Source organism: Oryctolagus cuniculus, chromosome 8 (genome assembly GCF_051225735.1).
Source record: "Oryctolagus cuniculus isolate XC-2025 breed Fujian yellow rabbit chromosome 8, ASM5122573v1, whole genome shotgun sequence".
NCBI lineage: Eukaryota > Metazoa > Chordata > Mammalia > Lagomorpha > Leporidae > Oryctolagus > Oryctolagus cuniculus.
The window spans coordinates 117,963,615-117,978,605 of NC_142874.1; positions in this window are offsets into that span (position 1 = coordinate 117,963,615).

A 14,991-nucleotide genomic window follows, 5' to 3' on the forward strand; every position below is an offset into this window, starting at 1 on the left:
GATTGCTTCTGTCAGTGAAGAACCCTTGAAAAGTTTCTCCATGACATTTAAATGTGTGCTCCTGGTGTTAGGGACACTGTCAGGCATATCACTCTGTCCCCAGCACCTGCAAAAAAAGGCCTGGCCCTGGGCAGGTGCTCCGTAAATATTTGCATACATAATGACTGCCTATTATATACACAGCCTGATGCTGATTACCCTACAGTATTTCCTGCCAATCTCTTCCACCTCTTATTTTACTTTCTGAAGTGTGTGGTTACTTATGTCATCTGACCACCATGGAAATCTTGGAGTGGATCAGTCTGTGTCCTTGACTTGGTGTGCCTATGTATTGAGGAAGGGACAGAGGCAATGGCTTTGAGGAAGAGAATCTTCTAATGGTGGTGTACAAGTTATTCTGCTGAAGAACCATGTGTTGGAGAATGAGTTGAGTCATGAGCACATTAGGAATTGTTGAGCCTCATGTTACAGCTTGCTTAACACAGGCACATATGAAGTGTCATTCTAGTCCCACCTTGGGGACAATCTGCCCACAGCCTTATCTTACTGGATAGCAGCTCTTCAATTAAAAACAAAAAAGAAAGCATGTAGACAATGGCTGCATTGACCCACAGGATCAATGACAGGGAGTGGACTAGTGGGTGTCCCAAACCAGACCTACAGACGTGCTAAAGAATCAGGGGTTTGGTTGTCCTGGTGCGACTTCCTCCACAACGTGCGTTTTTGCTAACTCATCGACGTTATGAGTGTTGAGCATCCCAGGTGCCCCAGCGTGTATGGGGGTGTAGCGCAGTCAGTCCACGCAACCTTCATACAGTTCCCTAATGGGCTGGATGGCTGCGGTGATAGGGAATACATCCATCTTGAGGCAGCTCAGCACTTCTAGTAGTTAGAGGGCTCCTTATGTTTCTATGGAAACTGCTGCGTTGAGAGTGCAGTAGTTCTGTGCTAATTCAGCTGCTTATCACCACTCCAAAGAATGCTTAAGGTGCTTCCATATTAGAGCAAACCAGACACTTAAAGTCAAAGTGTGCTGGCTGCCTTCTCTGTAAAGGAGATGCTCAGGTGGGCTTTGCAGCAAAATAAGTTTGTTCAGAGTAACTCCTACGCTAAAGGCAGGGTGAGAGAGGCGGCAGAATTGGGCAGCTTCAGATTGTGATGCTGATCCAACAAGATCTGTGTCAATTCGATGGAGAGTTCTGGAGAAACACTGTCCCAGAGCAAGTGTTTGGCACAGCAGTTTATATGCTGCTTGGGACACCTATGTCTAGTGGAGTGCCTACGTTTGAGTCCTGGCTCTGATCCTGACTCCAGCTTTCTGCTAATCTCTACCCTTGGAGGTAGCAGTGAAGCTCAAATACCCGGGTCCCTGTCACTCATGTAGGGAGACCTGGATCAACTTCCAAGCCCATGGCTTTGGCCTGGCCCAACCCTATCTGTTGGTATTTGGGGAGTGAAAGAGTCAATAGTATCCTCTCTCCTCCTCCTCTCCCCCTCATTCCCTCCCTAAAATAAATAATACAATGCATTTCTAGAAAAAATAAAAGATTGGTCTTTGGAGGAGCCCCACAATGGGCAGGACTGTCCAGATCCTGCCATTGGTACCATGCGAGATCACTAGCTGGGTGGGCTCAGAAACAGATGGCCTTTGATCAAACACTGAAGCCAGTGGTGGTGTTGTGTAGCTGGCAAAGCCACCGTCTGTGATGCCAGCATCCTATTTCTGAGCCAGCTCCCTGCTAATAGCCCAAGAAGAGCAGCTGACAATGGCCCACGTGCTTGGGCCCCTGCTAGCTCCTGCCTTTGGCCTGGATCTGCCCTGGCTATTGTGGCCACTTGGGAAGTGAACCAGCAGATGTGAAATCTCACTCTCCATCTCGGCAAATCTGACTTTCAAATCAGAAAGAAACCAAAAACAAAACACTGAATCAGACTCAGAGGATTAACAACTGGAGGGTGTCAGCTTCCTGCATACCTTGCCACTGGGCCAGTAAGTTATTTGTATTTGTGTGTGTGTGTGTGTGTGTTGTGATTTTTCTATTTTCATTTTTTAAATTTGGAAATTGCAGAGATAAAGAGATCTTCCATCCTCTGGTTCATGTCCAAAGACCTGCAACAGCCAGGGATGGATCAGGGTGAAGCCAGGAGCCAGGAATTCCATTTGGGTCTCCCACATGGGTGAGAGGTACCCAAGTCCTTGGGCCATCTTCCATTGTTTCTCCAGGCACAAGAGTAGGGAGCTGGTGTAGAGTGGAGGAGTCAGGACCTGAAATAGGTACTCTGTCATGGGATGGTGGCTCCCCAAGCGGAAACTGGACTGCTGCACCACATGTCCACTGTGAGTTATTTCTTAAATGGAGATCTGAGAAGTGCACCCCTCTGATGGCCACACAGGGTAATAAACTAGAAGTTCAGGGCACAAAGTATGGGTCACCTGCTCAATGACTTTGGCCAGGCCACTTAAGCTCTGTGCCTCACATTTACCAGTTTCCATATAGGAGTAATATTAATTTCTAAGGGTTGTTTGGAGGACAAAAACAACCCATGTAACTAAAGTATTTGGCAGAGTGCCTAGAAAGTGCAATGTACTCAATAGACAATCTCTCCATCCATCTACCCACCCACCACCGAATTCATCCATCAATGTTTTGCTAGCTTCCACTCCAAGATCCACATGTACACAACTCAAAATAATTACCCTATTTCTTAAATTTATAGTACAGTTTAAACTCCATCACTATCTTTTTGAAACATTTTGACCTTGATCAAAAATCATTTTTGCTTCATTCACCCTCTCTCTCTCTCTCTCTCTCTCTCTCTCTCACACACACACACACACACACGCACACACACTTGTGTGCATGTCTCTGAACACTACACTACCCCAAATATGGATCTGCCAACTCAAAGCAGAAAAAGCCCACTACTTCCTTTGTCCTAGGCCTTATTCTTTGACTAATGCATTCCTAATTATGAATAACATTTGACACTTTTGTTGAGCTGATATTGCTGTTTCTTTTGAAAACAGTCAATTTCTGATGGTGTGTCGTTCATCTCACTCTTGTGAAATCTGATCTTGGGACCCAAGCGAAGGTGCTTTACATCTTCTGTTATGAATACTACACAAGGGGACTTCAACGGGTTCAAGTAGGGGCCAGTGTTGTGACACGGCCAGTTAAGCCATGGCTTACAATGCTGGCATCCCATATCAGAGTGTCAGTTCCAGTCCCAGCTGCTCTGCTTCTGATCCAGCTGCTTACTAATATGCCTAGGAAGGCAGTGGAAGTTGGCCCAGGTACTTGGGCCCCTGTCACCCATGTAGGAGACGACCAGCCTGGCTGAGAGTTGGCTGTTGTATCTATTTGGGGGAGTGAATCGGGGGTGGAAGCTCTCTTTCTGCTGCTCTGCCTTTCAAACAAATACCTATCCATCCATCCATACACACACACACACTAGTTTTATGTCATCTTTGACTTAAAATGTATATAAAGGAAAAAAAATTCCATATATTTCACATATACAGTTTTAATATTTTTAGAAGCTCATGGAAAATGGAATGAAAAGATAAAGTTAACTATTTGTCAGAGCAAAAATGAATGATGCTGACAATAACCAGAAAGACAAAGATATCTGAAAGGGGGCTCTGAGTAAGTCTAGACAATTACTAAATTGGCTTTTAAAAAAGGAAAAAGGAAAAAATAGGTCACCAAGTCAAGGAACTAATTCCAGAGCAATCCTAAAATCTGATTCCAATGCCTATAAAGTCCACAGTTGGGTGCTTATCTTATGGAAATGTCAAGCCAGCCTGTCCCCAGAGTGGGGTGGGAGGTTGGGCACCCCTCTGTGGGTCAGACACCCCATGATGTCATCTATGAGAGGATAATACAAAACCTTGAAGCCATGGAGAAGAGACATTTGAACCAATAGATTTAGGACTCAAATGGGAAGACTTTGTTTTTAAAATAGGTCTTCTAGATGCCTTTGTTTAGAAACAAACATGACTTGATTTATATAAAAACTAATCTTTATGATCAGATACATAAAAACTCAGGGAAATAGGCCATAATGGAAGAAGTTTTTTTTCTTGACCTTGTCAAACCAGATTTTCTCTAGAGCCCAGAAAACCTGATTAACTCAGTACCTTGGTACTCAAATTGTGGCCCCTGGACTGAAGGAGTTCAAAAATGCATATTCTCAGGGCTGGCACTGTGGCTTATCAGGTAAAGCCACCGCCTGCAGTGCTGGCATCCCATGTGGGTGCCAGTTCGAGTCCCAGCTGCTCCACTTCAGACCCAGCTCTCTGCTATAGCCTGGGAAAGCAGTAGAAGATGGCCCAAGTCCTTGGACCCCTGTACCCACAATGGAAACCCAGAAGAAGCTCCTTGCTTCGGATCGGTGCAGCTCTGGCCGTTGCAGCCATCTGGGGAGAGAACCAGTGAATGGAAGATCTCTCTCTGTCCCTGTGCCTCTGCCCCTCTCTGTCTCTCTACCTTTCAAATAAAATAAAGCTTTTTTAAAAACGTAGACTCTTAGGTCCTGTACTTTAGTAAGATTCCCTGGTGATTTGGATGCACCTTGAGGCATGAGTGTGCCTGCTGTTGCACAGGCTGCATAGTTAGCTCTGATAGATTTATGTCTGAATAAACCATCTGCATATTCAGATTCTCCTCAGAGAGGTGTATGAAGTCTTCTCAGAATACAATGTATAGGAACCTCAGGGAAAGTGGGGAGGATAAATGCGCACACTGACACCTAAGTGCACAACAATAACTTTCAAGATACTGAAAAGTAAGCTAGCATTGTAGCCTGCAATGTTGGTGTCTCTAATGAGTGTTAGTTTGAGTCCTGGCTGCTCCATTTCTAATCCAGCTCCTTGTTAATGTGCCTGGGTAGTTGCAGAAGATAGCCCAAGCACTTGGGTACCTGCACCCATATTGGCGACCCTGATGGAGCTCCTGACTTCTGGCTTTGGCCTGACCCAGTCCTGGCTATTGCAGCCATTTGGGGTGAACCAGTGTATGAAGATATCAAAAAGTGCACCGTCACTGAAAGAGTGAGCTAGCAGGACTGCTCCAAGGATTGGCCAATCCAGGGAGTCAACAGGGCTTTAACAGAGAGTCTGTGGAAGAGTTACAAGATGATCAGTGGGATAAAATCTTTACACTTTTAGTTTGCAATGGAAGATAAACGAAATGCCACAGTGGCAAAACTGAGAACATTTTCTCTCATGCTAACCAACTAGGAAATAGAAAAGTTCTTTTGCTCACAAATGTTTTAACTTACTAAACACTTGATATCACAACAGCAAAGGATTATAATGCAGGGGAGCATGATCAGACTCTGTCCCTCACATGGTCTGAGCTTGAGTCCTGGCTCCAACACTTACTAGTCTTGTTACCATTCTGCAGCAACAGTTGCTTTTGCAACAATGGGACCTAAAGCAGTCACCTTGCCTTCCAGAGCTGTGTAGGCTACATCAGTGGACATGACTGTTAGATTTTTCTCTTCTGTGAAACCACAAGAGATTAAAGTAGATGGAGAAGCAACTTCAGTTTAGTTTGTGAGTCATGCTTTTGCCATGCATTAAAATGTCACTGAGGATTCCAGAGGACACATGCAGGATTCTTTGAGTTACAATTCCAGATTCCTCTTCGAGACCAATCACCCACACCTTATTCTTACCTACATTCCCCAGAAGATACCTATGGACGTTTATAGTTGTTACAAACGAGCTGCAGCTTTTCAAGGGGGCATTTTACTTTTTGTCATCATTTTCTTTCAATCATACATTTGTTAAAAAGCTCTATCGAGGTATAAACAATACACAAAGAATTGCACATATTTAACCTATACAACTGGATGATTTTGGACCAACATATGTAGCTACTTTGTACTTCTCACCATCATTTTCATCTTGACTGAGCTGCTTTCAACAGCCTATTGTTTTAAACACAATGGTGTCAAGACCTATAGCTGCCTAGAAGTCATCCTTCCCGCCCCCACCCTGAGATGAGATTCATATTTCAAGTGTGGTTTGAATTAAACTCAAATGAATTGAATCCCACACAAGTCTACACTGTGTCCACCCAACTGTTACCTGTCAGGGTGGTGATTCCCCAGGAGACTGCTAGGTGGCAGCATTACTTACAGAACAGTGTGCGGAAGGAAAAGTTTTGTGCCTAGGACAAGAGGGCTGGGGTGCCTATTACTTCAGCATTTGAGTCATTTATTTGTTTCCCTTTACAGCTCTTTAAAAAAATCTGTGAAGTTTGAGATTTTTTTTGATCAGGCTGTAACGTTAATGAAAGAGGGGAGAAAACCCCCTAAAAGTCTGCAGAAATCCAACCAATTTTGGAGTAGGTTCAACTTCGTGGCCCTGAGGTTGCAAAACCAGATTGCACACCAGCTCTCTGGCACGCAGTCACATCAGGCCCCTGCAGCATTTCCCTTTAGTATTTGTCAGTCCTCAGACCTCAGGTGCCTCCCAGGTTGTCTCACCGAGGTGCTCCGCTTCCTTTGCCAGTTTCTCCTCTTCCCCCAAGCAATCACCAAGCCCCTTACCCTGTGCATTCTCCCTAAGTAAGCTCATCTCCGCCTGGGCCTTCAGAGTCACATGTGTGTGCATGTAATATGGCATCTGATAGCCTACTGACTGGTCATTTCTTCTAAATACATACAATGCATTGTATTCCAAGACTGAACTTGGTTTCCTAAAAGTCTGCTCGACTGACAGTATTCCCAGGCTTGGTCAGTGACCATCATTCACCCATTTGCTCAAACCCCACTCAGAAGCCAGGAACTGATCTTTCACTTCTTCAACCCCTTTAATCTTCCTATCTTTTTGGTCTCCAAGCTTTGACACTTTTCATCTCTTAACTTTTTTCATGCCTCTCCAGTTTCATTACTACTTTCTATTCCTAGCCACCATTGTCTTTTTCTTTGTAAAGATTTTTTTTTTTGGATATGTTTTAATTGCACAAATTTCTGGAGTCCAATGTTTTGGTACATGTATGCATTGTGTCCTGCTCAAACCAAGGTAATTAGTATCTACATCACCTCCAATATTTAGCATTTGTGGGGAAACATTCAGAATTAATCACAGTGAGGCATCTCATTGAGTGTGGCTGTTATCAGAATGACAAAAGATAACAAGTACTGGTGAGGTTGGGGAGAAAAGCAAACTCTTGCACACTGTTGGTGGGGATGTAAATTAGTGTTAAGGAAAACAGTATGGAATTTACTCCATAATAGAACTACCATATGAGCCAGCATTTCCACTGCTGGGTATGTAGCTAAAGGAAATGAAATTATATCAAAGATACGTTCATTGCAGCATTAATCAGAACAGCCAAGATATGGAATCAACTTAGGTGTCCATCAATGAATGAAGGGATAAAGAAAATGTGGTACGCGCAGATAAGAGTGTTTTCCACAAACTTTTTGAAACCTTTTATCTCCTGATTCAATTTTCTGTGAACAGTTTCAGGCACCTCATCCCCAGTGGAATACCATTCAGCCATAAAAAGATTTGCACCATTGCCTTTCATTGGAACGACTACACTAGCTAACTACCCTCCCAGGCCCCCTCTAATCCATTTTACTTGTGACAACCAGAGCCATCTTCCTAAAACACAAAGCCTATTATGTCATCGTTCAGCTTCGAAGGCTCCCACGGTCCTTGCATGGATCAGTCCTTCCACGGATCCTGCCTTCTCTCCAACTTGGTCTGGCCTCACCTCTTGTCTCTACCCCAGTTTTCAGATACTTTGAAACAAACATTGAGGACTATTTGTAATTCCTCTGCCTTCCACTAGGGGCCTGAACTTCACAGGTGGAGCATCTTCAGGAGACTGCCATTTCACGTTCCAAAGGAATACTTCCATCCTCATCAGCAGAATCTAGATACTGTAAATGTCTTTCCTAGTGTACTCCTAACCTCCATGTATCCTCAATAGCAGCACAGTGTGGCTGGGCAATCCCTCACTTTCCTCCTGTGTAGAATGTTCCCTGCGGAGTCTCACCTGGTTGGTGTATAACGAAGAAACCACTTTCCCTGATACCCTCCAACTCCACAATATTACATCCACTTTTCCTGCTGGTTAGTATCTCCTTTGAGGCACCTTCCAGGTGTTTTTTTTAAACATCTTTTTGATGCTTTGTTATCTGAATAATCTTAAGCTGTGTTTATTGAATACATTTTTTATATCTGTATGATTCAAAGCTCTTCTCCCTTCAATATAAATGAAAGTTTTGATTCCAGAGGCTTGGCATGGATGAAAGAAACATTGTCTGATAGTTCTACATCTCACTTTCCTTCTCCCTGGCCCATGCTACTGACAGAGAAGAGTGAAGGTGAAGGCACTGTCACTCACCACCACACACCACGGATGCTGGCTGTGTGGCAGGGCTCCTTAGTTCACTGAAGACTAGTATAGCGGATGTCACTTTGCAAACTCTTCCACTCTCCTGAATCCCTAACGCAGGGACTTGCTCTCCAGCCACCCGTTTCTGGGATCCCCCTCCCTGTGTGCTCCCCTTCTCAAGGTAGAGTACAGACAAGACAGCCAAGCCTGGTCGCTGTGCAGTGCCCACTTGGCCCACAGATGACTAAAGAGTGCTTCTGGACAGTAGAAAAGCATGTGGCTTCACTGCTGCTTTTCTCTTAGCTCCTAATCTCCCTATGTCCCTTTCTCTGAGCTCAGCATCATCAAGTACACTCCCAACGCAGTGGCTTGTCAAACTTCAGAAGAGAAACAAGGAGGGGCTTCTTCAGGTACTTGTAAATCTTCCAAAGTCCTCTCATCTCTCCTAATCTCCCTGTTGCATGAGGGGTCTTAAGAGTTCCATGGAAAAATGAAATCGAAATATTTTGGGTACAAAAAATAGAGCTTGTACATTTCTTTTACCATAGTATGACTTTCCATAAGTTTTATTACTATGAACAAATTAACTATTTATAGATACAATTCTAAGAAATACCCATACTTCCCTTCCCCTTCCTCCCTCCCTCAATCTCTCCTTCCTTCCTTTTTTTCTTTAATTTTTTAAAGATTTATTTATTTGAAAGTCAGAGAAACAGAGGCGTGTGTGGGGGTCTTCCATCTGCTGGTTCACTCCTCTGATGGTTGCAACAGCTGGAGCCGAGCCGATCCGAAGCCAGGAGCTTCTTCCAGGTCTCCCACGTGGGTGCAGGGGCCCAAGGACTTGGGCCATCTTCTACTGCTTTCCCAGGCTATAGCAGAAAGCTGGATCAGAAGTGGAGCAGCCGGGACTCGAACTGGTACCCATATGGGATGCCAGCACTGCAGGCGGTGGCTCTACCTGCTAAGCCACAGCGCTGGCCCCTCTTTAATTTTTGCAATAATATAATCTCAATTTACTTCATAATCACAGGCTTAACCCACTACTAGGCATAATTTAACAAGTAAAAATGGATGCAACTGGAGATTATGCTTAGTGAAATAAGCCTGTCCCAAGAAAGCCTAGTATCATAGGTTTTATCTGATATAGGGTACTTAATATAGGATACAAATAAAACCCAATATATGAGAATGAAACTGACATTCCGTGATTTGATAATTGCTTACAGCTCTTGTCTGTATTCATGTGGAACAAGAGTCTTTCCATAAATTCTTTGAAATCCCTATGTACTGACCTGGGACCCAGTGGTGGACAGGTGCTTTCTGCTAGCCCTGCAGGAAGGTGGTTGGCTCTGGTGCCTGGATATAGAATGTGAACAGGAACAGAGCCTTTGGGCTGCCCATCCAACATCCATTTCTGCACTCATGCTTTTCTAATAGAATGTTATTTAATTTGAATATTCAACAAAGTCACATGTTTCAGATGAGGCTCTTCCAAGAACCCGATGGGGGGAAATCCTCATTGTTTTAAGCCAACTGCAAGAATTATACTTTTCTAAGGAATCAAGGTCTGAGAAAGAATTTAACTCTTATATCTGAGATAGCGTGAGAAGTGGCCTCTTCCTGCCTCTGAACACTGTCTTCAGGCAAGATCCACTCATGACGTAGGACAGTTGCAGCAATTCCAGGTGTCATGTCCAGATCTGATAAAGCTGACACATGTAGGAATTTCTTGCTAAAATAATGCAGAAAGTCTTGTTCTCTTATAATGGATTATATTCTATTTTTAATTTGGGGGATCATCTATTTTAATATCAATAATGGCTATGTCCATTTACATTGAACATTACATTACCAACAGTGTTAATTATTTTTATAAAGGAGGGAGGAATACTTATTTGAAAGGCAGATTTAGAGAGAAAATCATCCATCCATTGGTTCACTCCCAAAATGGCCACAACAGCCAGGGCTAGGTCAGGCCAGAGCCAGGAGCTTCAACTCGGTCTCCCACTTTGGTGCAGGGGCCCAAGCACTTGAGTCACCTTCTGCTGCTTTCCCAGGCACATTAGCAGGAAGCTGGATCAGAAGTGGAGCAGCTGAGACCGGAACTGGACCCATATGAGATGCTGGCATCGCAGGTGGTGGCTTAAACTGCTGCACTACAACTCTGGCCCCAAAGTGTTCCCTGTTCTCCACACCTTTGCCAACTGGTATCTTCATCTTTGATAATAATTATTCTAACAGGTGTGAAGCAATATAGAAATGGTCTTACTATTTGAGATGAACATTTTCTTTACTGTGTAGGCTATTTGAAATGCATTTTTGGTTACTTAAAACAATCAAATGAATGGATACACTTCTCGCATGTTCTGTTAGCTTTGGATCTCAGCACACTTACAGGACAACAGGAAGAATATCATAGCCTTTCCCTAAAGTTACTTATTTGAAATGTGAGTGGGTGGGGGAGGAAGGGGGGCAAGAGAAGTGTTCTATTTTCTCGTTCTCTCCCACAAATGCCCACAATATCTGAGGCTGGACTAGGCCAAAGCCAGGAGCCAGGAACTCTATCTGGGTCTCCCAGATGAGTGGTAGGGGCCCATGTACTTGAGACACCATCTGCTGCCTCCCAGGGTGTGCAGGAGCAGGAAGTTGGGTAGGAAAGAGATGGGACTCAGTCCTAGGCACTCCGATACAGGACGTGGGCATTGCCACAGTGGCTTAAGTGCTGTGCCACACGCCCACCCCATCACTGTCCTTCCTGTTACACTGCCTTCTACCCATCTCAAGGATACACAAAGGGATTTTTTGTATTTGCACAAAGTGAGGAACAAATTTGAGTATAAGAGCAAGAGGGAGTAGCATGGATTAGTTGATTCTCTATTTCTTTTAATTTATTGGAAAGTCAGTTACACAGAGAGGAGAGGCAGAGAGAGATCTTCCATCCACTGGTTCACTCCCCAGTTGGCCACAACGGTCGGAGTTGGGCCAATCCAAAGCCAGGAGCTTCTTCCGGGTCTCCCAAGAGATGCAGGGGCCCAAGGACTTGGGCCATCTTCTGCTTTCTCAGGCCATATCAGAGAGCTGGATTGGAAGTGGAGCAGCTGGGTCTCGAAATGTGCCCATATGGTATGCGGACACTGCAGGCCAGAGCATTAACCTGCTGCACCACAGCACCAGGCCCCGATTTTCCATTTCTACCCGATTTGCAGGATGGAGATCATGGGGAGAGCAGTCACGTGCAGAATCGAGAGGCTTCTGTATAGCATCTCTGGGCACAAGTGTGCAGGCTGAAGCTCAGCGATGTCCTCAGCCACAGGATGGAAAACTGAGGCGGGGGTGGGGGGTGGGCATTTTCCCCTGCTTTTCTGCAAATAAAAGTATGGCTCCAAGACTGCGAAGTCTCAGAGCAGCATCTTCAGAGAAGGCCCTGGAATTTCAGCCACAATGCACCTTGACAAGGAGGCCAGAGAGAAAAGCACCGTCTTGTTGCCCATTTTGCAGACATCAATGGGGCAGTCTTTGAGGGTGCCAGACAGAGGCTGTCCAGGTGAGGAGGCAAAGTTATGGAAGTGGAGTACTAACACCTGCGCCTGCATATATGCTCAAAGCCTGTGGCTTTCACACTTTAGTGCTGCAGTCTCCTGTGGGTCATGAACAAATACTTAACTCCTTCCTTTGTGGTTCAATTCTGTTTAGATCTGTAGGCAAACTAAATTAGTCACTGCTCTGTTCTTGCCTCCAAATGAGCAAATATTGGAGTGTCTGTTGTATGCCGGGTATTATGCAATGTACAGATAAGATGTGGCTTTTGCCCTGTGAAAGTCTGTTGAAAATTTAACACCTGTACTGCACAAAGTCTGGTTGTTGAATTCAACACACCCTGCTCCTGAGAGTAAAAGTGCAAACCAAGAATATTTTTCCTCAGGGTATCACAAGGTGGTAGCATTTTTCTAGGACATGTTTTCTTAATTATAAAGCCTAGGAGGTCTTAGTAGAGAATTCAAAAACAGAAGCTGCCCATACTAGATTAAGTGAATGGAAGTTTGGGGTCATGTCTACCGACCTTTCCCTGCCTCAGTGATGTGAAAAGGGACTTTATTGGATATAGCAACAAAAGATGTGCCGGTAAGTGTTTTATAACCGACTATCTAGAAAATAAGAAGTTCTGGCTTCTGGTAATGGCCTACGTATAGGATGTAAGGACTCCAGCCATGGCCAGTTGCAAGCTATCAGAGTGAGGTCATCGGATGTGGAATTGAGGAAGACTCACAACCTCTGGCCCTCACTGGGGTCAGCACCAGCATCCCACTGGGCCTGCCCAGCAGCTGATCAGCAGATGCAGATCAGCACCCTTGGGGTTTCAGGCGAAGTGTTTTCTTCTGTGTATTGATGTCCGTCTTAGCAGAGGCCTGAGCAGGCTGTGCTGCTGTCTGTAAGTGGACGGCCAGAGAGAAGCTGTCAAGCTATGCCCGCCAGCTCTGATGACTAAGCTGATAACAGACTGTTGATTCATCAGTGCAATCCCTGAGCAGAGCCTCGTCCCCGTAGCTTTATTGCTGTGCTTGGGTGTAGGAGAGTCTGATTTTCCAGTGACCTCTTGCTCCAGAGCAACGATGCTGCCCTGGCTTTGCCCTGGACCCAAGGCGCCTCGAGGTGGCTGTGCAGACCCAGGTGTCCAGGGCAGAGGGAGAGGCTGGGCTTCTGCGAGTCTGAAGTCTGTTGTCTGAGCTCACCCCTCTCCTCCTCTTCATGACTCACTCTGGTACACTCTGGAATTACATATGCATGACTCAAGGTTAGATCTGACTCAAAATCCAGGGTTGTTGTTTCAATCATGCTGGGAGCTCCCAGCGTCTGCACTTACAGTGAATATTGACAAGGGGCAGATGTGACTTCTGTAGGCAGAACAGCTTCGTGTGCCATGACATGATATTCATGGTGTTCAGAGTGGATTCCTCATCACCCAGCAGACATTTTGTTGGGCTCCGAAAGTGGCACCACCCTAGATGACTCCTGAGCCCAATGCACTCTGGGATGTATTCCTGATAACCGTCAGACACACATTTGTCCTCTCCACACCCAAGCAGCCCTGTCTGTCCCCACCTCTGGGGTAGTAGAGACAGACACCTCTGGGGTCTGTCCCCACCTCTGGGGAGGGTAGTGCCCTCCCCTCCCATCTGTTTATGATGGAGCCTTGTGCCTAACCAGGACCACCACTGTGGTACAAGCTGCTCTGTACAGGAGTGGTTTGGTCTTCAAGCACACTAAGATTTTCACTGGAATCAACAGGTCTAGATTTGGGAGCTCATTTTCTTTAAAAAAAATTTTTATTTGAAAGGTAGAGCTACAGACAGTGAGAGGGAAAGACAGAAAGGCCTTCTGTCCATTGGTTCACTCCCCAAATGGCTGCAGTGGCTGGAGCTGCACTGATTTGAAGCCAAGAGGCAGGAGCTTCTTCCTGGTCTCCCATGTGGGTACAGGGGCCCAAGGACCTGGACCACCTTCTACTGCTTTCCCAGGCCACAGCAGAGAGCTGGATTGGAAGAGGAGCAGCCAGGACTAGAACCAGCACCCATAGAGGATGCCAGCACCAGAGGCAGAGGATTAACTTATTGCGCCACCGTGCCAGCCTGAGAGCTCATTCTTAAATTGAACACTTATACTCCAAGCTCCAAATTTTCTCATCCACAAGAAGGCTGTAATACTTGTCTACACAGGGATACTCTGAGATATTATGTGTTTATAGAATGTAAAATGATTTTGAAATTTTTAATGATTTGAGGGGCAGAGAGAGGCAGAGAGAGGCAGTCTTCCATCTACTGGTTCACTTCCCAGATGGCTGCAAATGGCCAGATCTGTGATGATCCGAAGCCAGAAGCTTCCTTCCAGTCTCCCACGTGGATGCAGGGTCCCAAGGACTTGGGCCATCTTCCTCTACTTTCCCAGGACCTAGCACAGAGCTGGATCAGTGGTGGAGCAGCTGGGACTTAAGCCAATGCCTACATGGGATGCTGGCACTGCATGCAGCAACTGTACCTGCTATGCTGCAGTGCCAGCCCCAATGATTTTGAAATTTAAGGTAGTTTTTCCGCTCTCTCATTGCTCCATTTATGCAATTTCATTAACTTTCTTTCCCGAGGTCAACTTCCTCAAAGCCTCATGAACTAATTGACTTTGCTTGGAAGGCTAGGTCTCTAGGGGTTGTCCATTCATTCACTGTTAGGGCTCCAGTGAGAAACCTAGGATTTTGATATGACACCCAGCAGAGACAGATGTGGGAGATGGTATGACGCCCTGATTATCGCTCTCATTGCGATTTGGAGGCGATTCTTCTCTTTCAAGCCTATTAGCTTTTGTAGTTTTTAATGAGAAACTCATCAGCAAGTGATTCCTTGTAGCCACAATAAGGGAAATGGAGCAGGCTTTCAGTTTCTACAGATCTCCTGTGGTCAAGAATTCCTTACCTTGTTCATCAGAAGCAGTGGACAAAGGACAAGAGTTGGGGGGCCAGTGCTGTGGTGTAGCAGGTAATGCCACTGCCTGCAACGTTGGCATCCCATACAGGTGCTGATTCAAATCCTGACTGCTTCACTTACATCTAGCTCCTTGATAATGTGCCTAGGAAAGCAGT